The sequence below is a fragment of the Elaeis guineensis genome, chromosome 4 (assembly GCF_000442705.2).
Source record: "Elaeis guineensis isolate ETL-2024a chromosome 4, EG11, whole genome shotgun sequence".
In the NCBI taxonomy this organism is placed as follows: domain Eukaryota; kingdom Viridiplantae; phylum Streptophyta; class Magnoliopsida; order Arecales; family Arecaceae; genus Elaeis; species Elaeis guineensis.
The window spans coordinates 34,754,509-34,760,983 of record NC_025996.2 but is presented as its reverse complement, the minus strand read 5'-3'; positions in this window follow the sequence as shown (position 1 = coordinate 34,760,983).

Genomic DNA, 6,475 nt, shown 5'->3' with positions numbered 1-6,475 from the left:
ATTTGTTTTAATTTATTAAATTTTTTAATGAGGATAGTAATTTGAATGATAATTTTTAATTTAAATTAAAGATAATTTTTTATTTTAAATTATAATTTCTATTTTATTACCATTTTTTATCTTTTATTTACCTTTTTTATGATATATTTTTTAATTTAATTTGTAATTTTTATAATTTAAAAATATAATATTAGTTTTCTTTCATTTTTATGATATATTATGTATTCTTTTCCTTTACTTAAATTTGTAAAGGAAGAAGGAGAAGTTCGAGAAGGGAGAAGGAGAAGGGAGAAGGAGGGAAAAAGGGGTTTGGGGAGGGGAGAGAATGGCGTTTTCTCTTTTTTTTTATTTTTTATTTTTTTTAATATCTTTACTTATCTATTTGTAATTTTTTAATAACTAAATTTAATTAAATAATAAAAATAATAATTTAAATAATATTTTCTAATTTAAATTAAAATTAATTTTTTTTAAAAATTTATAATTATAATTTCTATTTTATTATTATTTTAATATTTTTTTATGATATTTTGTTTAAAATTTATTTTAAAAATTTTATCATTTGAAATTATAATTTCAGTTTTCTTTTATTTTTATCTTTTTAGCATTCTATTACGTATTCCTTTTCTTTACTTAAAAATAGACTTATTTTTTCTAAAATTCAATTCAAAGAGCAACATTTGATATATGGGGGATGGCATCTGGGGGATATACGAAGAAGAAGACGCTGCCATCTGTAGATGAAAAGGCGGTGGCATCTGTGCAGCATCAAATGATGACATATGCGGTGATGGCATATGTGAAGCATATGGTGACGGCGTATAACTCATATCTGGCGCCCGAACTGCTCCATACCAAAGCGCACAGGTATGTGGATCAACACCAATCGCCACCAATGTTCTGAAACCTGTTCTCTCCATCTCCCGCAGTATCTGAATCCGCTCGTCCTCATCAGTCGTAGATAAAGCACGACGAGCGTCCAACACGAGATCCGACATAGAATAAGTCTATAAAATAAAAATAGAACAGTTAGTATAAAATAATCAGTATAGTGTACAATATAAAACAAAAATATAACACAAATAACATGAAGTAATTTTCGTAATCTTACCAAAAGACGTACAGTAGAACTCTCGCCCTCGTATCCAGAAACTTCATACTGAGACTGTCCAATGACTCGCACCGTAATGCTAAAAAATCAAGTCATGTAGTCATCAGTATATGAACGGCCTCTCAAAATAGAATCACCATGAACAATGTGATCTCGACGTGCATCCCAAATATCGATGTACTGTGCATGTCTGATACGCCAGTCGATACGAACTCTCCCTCGTCGATCAATACGATGAAGTCCCTGACTGGTATCAAACTGCTCTGGACCCACAACCAATCGAGACGGAGCCCACCGCCGGGAGAGACGGGGGCTGAGGACCGCCGTCGGGACGCGGGGGCCCGCCGTGGCCATCGGGATGCGGGGCTCGGCCTCGAGAAGTACGACCCGCCGACATAACATTTTCTCTCCTAATGTTCTGAGACACGTTCGAGTATGTGTATCCATATGCACAAATCATAATATCCAATAATTTGATAAAATATCCTAACAAAGAAATTGTAATTAATTTAATTTTATTTTATTCTTTTATGATATATTTTTTTTAATCTAATTTATAATTTCTATATTTTTAAATTTTAATTTTAATTTTTTTTTATTTTTATATTTTTTATATTCTACTAGTATTTCTTTTTCTTTTATTTAAAATAATTTTTAAAAATTTATATTTAAATTAATTTTGTTATTTAAAATATAATTTTTAATTTCATTTACAATTATAATTCTTATTTCTTAAAATTAAAAATTATAAACTTTGTTCTTCAATTACAATTATAATTTCTATTTTTTTAAATTCTTTATATTTTTATAAAATTTTTTAACCCTATTTTAAAAAAATTTTGAATCTTTTTAATAAATTTACTTTTTAATTTCCGAAAGTAATTTGAAATAATATATTTATTTCAATTAATATTTAAAATTTTATTTCTTTTAAATTTTGAATTATAATGCTTGTTCTTTGATTATTTAAAAATTTTTATTTTTTTCAATTCTTTATCTTTTTATGAAATTTTTTTAGGTCATTTTTAAATTTTATTTGAAAATTATTTTAATTAAATTAATTTTATTCTTATAAAATATATTTAAAAAATATTTTTATTTCAATTAAACATTAATTTTTTTTTTGGTTATAAATTTATAATTGTTATTTTTGGTGACTTTTTAAAAATTTTCACTTTTCAACTTTTTTAACTTTTCATAATTTTTTTACTTTTTAATGTATTTTTTTATCAAAATTTATTTCAAATTTACTTTTTTTAAGTCACCTTTATAAAATACCCTAACAAAAAAATTGTAATTAATTCAATTTAATTTTATTATTTTATGATATATTTTTTCTAATCTACTTTATAATTTCTATATTTTTAAATTTTAATTTTAATTTTTTTCCATTTTTATCTTTTTTATATTCTATTAGTATTTTTTTTCTTTTATTTAAAAAATACTTTAAAAATTTATATTTAAATTTATTTAGTTATTTAAAATAAAATTTTTAATTTCATTTACAATTATAATTCTTATTTCTTAAAATTAAAAATTATAAACTTTGTTCTTCAATTTCAATTATAATTTCTATTTTTTTCAATTCTTTATGTTTTTATAAAATTTTTTAACCCTCTTTTTAAAAATTTTTTGAATCTTTTTAAAATAAATTAATTTTAATTTCCGAAAGTAATTTGAAATAATATTTTTATTTCTTTCATATTTCTTTCTCTCCTTTTTTTTATTTTCTATGATAATTTTTTTTTTATTTCTTAAGATTTTTTTTGACATCTTTTAAAAAAAAATTGAAATAAAAAATCTAAATTAATTTTTCTAATGAATTACAAATTCAAATCTTTATATTTTAAATTTCAATCAAAATTAAAATTTTAATTTATTTACTAATTTCAAATTTTAAAAAATAAAATTTTCTAATTTTCCATTCAAAATGGCGTTTTATATTTAAATTAATTTAGTTATTTAAAATATAATTTTTAATTTTATTTATAATTATAATTCTTATTTCTTAAAATTAAAAATATAAACTTTGTTCTTCAATTACAATTATAATTTCTATTTTTTTCAATTCTTTATGTTTTTATAAAATTTTTTAACCCTATTTTTACAAATTTTTTTAATTTTTTTAAAAAAATTTATTTCTAATTTCGAAAAGTAATTTGAAATAATATTTTTATTTCAATTAATCTTTAAAATTTAATTTCTTTTTAATTTTCAATTAAAATTCTTTTTCTTTGATTACTTCAAATTTTTTTTAAAAAAATTTTTAAGATAAATATTTCGAATGATGTTTTTCAATTAAATTTCAAATTTTTATTTCTTTCATATTTCTTTCTCTTTTTTTTATTTTCTATGATAATTTTTTTTTTCTTATGATTTTTAAATTAATTACAAATTAAAATCTTTATATTTTAAATTTCAATCCAAATTAATTTTTTAATTTATTTACTAATTCTAAAGTTTAAAAAACAAAATTTTCCATTTTCCCACGATTTTTTCCGGTGGGAAAATTGAAAAACGCCATTTTGAATGGCGTTTTTAAAAACGCCATTCACAATGGCATTTTTAAAGACGCCATTCCATATGGCGTTTTTTGATGTTTTTTTTTTTCCTTCGGACGATGCCAGCGTGGAAATAGGGGCTGACGTGGAAGGGGAAAAAACGTCATTCAAAATGGCGTTTTCCCCTTTTGCATTAGTTTGGTAAATAAGTTTCGTTTTGATATATTTTGGTAAAAAAAAATTTTTTTCGTATTATTTGAGAAAAGAACACCTGGAGGCCGTTACTGGATCGCGTCGGTGGTAAAAACGTAATAATCAATTCAGGTAGGCCCGGTTGCAGGTAACTGAATCCACACGGCAGAATAAAACGTCAGCAGACAGCAGTCCGAGTTCTAAGGTGGGCCAGCAAAGCAGGTATTTATTCGTGAAGTATGGGGTTCTGGAGCTGTCTGATGGTGACCAGACGGTCGGTGATCTAGTGCCAAATAGGAAAGTTTCAGGTTCCAACTATGGCTAGAGACGGGGTCTCTCTCAACCTGATTCCAAAGGCATAGGTCAAGCATGGATCCAACTAAACCGGATTACTGCAACAAAATAACTCAAAATAACTAGTATGCATTAAATAATTCAGACTCAACCGAAGGGTTCGTGTCATATTTTTTCCTGACCTCAACCGCACTCAGCTTTCAAAACATCTTGCATGTGCAGCGTTGGTCATTTAGTTTGCATCATATTTTGAAAACTGTGCAAAATATGATCGAACAATTAAAGTTACGGAAGAAGATAAAATCATTCTTTCGTGCCCAAGATGCAACCCAAATCCAAATAAAAGATTAAACAGACGGGCTTGCAAGGCTGCAACGTCCATAATTTTTTGGGAAGAGTTTGCATTTTATTGCGGATTTGAAGGTGCTTAAAATTATATCTTTGTAACATTGTTTATCATTAGATGGTTGGATGTTGTTGAATACCGACCGAGGAAATTTAAAACGAGCGTGTTCTGTTGTTGAAACAATCTCATGGTTGACCATCAAAGATGGTGTTTTCTTACCCAAAAAAGATGGCGGCGTTTATGACTTTTTGAGGTCGGGAAGGTACCAACCATCATTCAACCGAACAACATACAACGTTCAAAATAATCCTCAGCATGTGGCAAAGCTGATCATGGATCCCAACCAATCACTTTTTGCAAACTACGGTGCACGAAAAGAATAACAAGAAGGGTTAAAACGTGGATGTCCGCTGAAGGCTTTGGAGGATGGGGCCGCTTCTTTGTCAGAAAGTTCAAACTTTGAAATCGTCGAGTTCCTTCGCTTCAGAGGAAAAGGAACCTCTTATCCTTCTTGCATGAGCTGCTTCCGGTGCGACAAAGATAAATTCTAGATGGCACGAACTTGTCGTACTTAGATATTTAGCATCAACTCCTGCTGTCAATCTCACAGGTCATTCACATTCAAGTGGTAATGTTACTTTCTTCATCACCTGATAGATAGCAGCCATCTAATGCTGCATATACATGTAGGGAATCTACAAGCCATAGTTGTCCAGTACTTTTCTTTGCTCTTTCAAAAACAAGGTTTGGGCTAGACCCAATGACTCGGCCAACAAAAGCTGCTGAAGACTTGCTTATAAAAATCTGAGGAAAAAATAAGCAGTAGATGACCTTCAACCAGAACAAAGAAGCCATATCATTGCATCGTCTCAACTCTCAACCATGAGTGAGATTTTGGTGTGTCTCACTAATTTTCCAAACATACTTGACATAAGCATGAAGTCATCAAAACTGAGTCAGAGCAACTATATTTTTGAGAAAAAGAGTTGGACAAATTCCAATCCAAAATCTTATTAAAATCACAGTCCTAAAAGAGAGCAGAACATAAAGCAATACAAACTGAAAACGATCAACTTAAGCTAACTTAGCAAAAGGAGGACCACAAAGAACTATATCCATGAAAAACATATTTGCTATTTTAGTATTGACTAATTGACAATTAACCACCAAGTAAACTGAAACCCTTTCTAGGTAGGTGAGGATGAGTCTTGGAAAATCAAAATAATACTTCGAGGCCACAGACCAGATCCTCTAAACATTACACTCCAAAACCTGGTATTCTTCGAAAGTTTTTCTATTCAAATGTAAACACAAGATAAATGGAAAATTAACTTGTACCTTGGTGATCGATGAAAGAGAAAAACCAAGGAATCCTAATATATAATTTCATGAATCTCTGCCAAAACTGATAAAAATGTAATCAACTTGCATAATGCCGATTGGTATAACTCAGTTTTCCAACGAGTTCAATGGATGGTATAGTGCGTGCATACTTCATGTGCTTAGCTATTCTTGCATGAATGAAGCTTTTGAACAAAGAATACGCAAAGAGACAACAATACAAACTTATTAATTTGTATTAATATACAAAGGTCATAATAAATGCAAACATTTGGTGGATCTGGATCTAAAGAATTGTTGCATATGCATGTACAACATTGTGAAAATTCTAAACATCTGGTCCAAAATGCAGAGCAAGAATTCTGACACCTTGATCTAATTTATAACAGAAAATTTAACATGCGAATATCAGCCAATTAGTTATTAAAGCTTTGGAATGATAAGACAGCATGGTTCACTTACAATGAGAAAATCATGAATTTATGAAGCCACAAACAACATTTCAAGAAGGAGATATTATTCACATTTTGATTACAATTAAAAAAAAAAAAAAAAAGTACACACAATGTGCTGAACTTGAGTGAGCATAAAATTCCCATGTTGCAACCTCCCATCGTGCCACTGGTAATTTGTTTTTGTCCTTGTAGAAGCAGGGATTCTTTTTATTGTCCCGTTAAGCTACATATCATC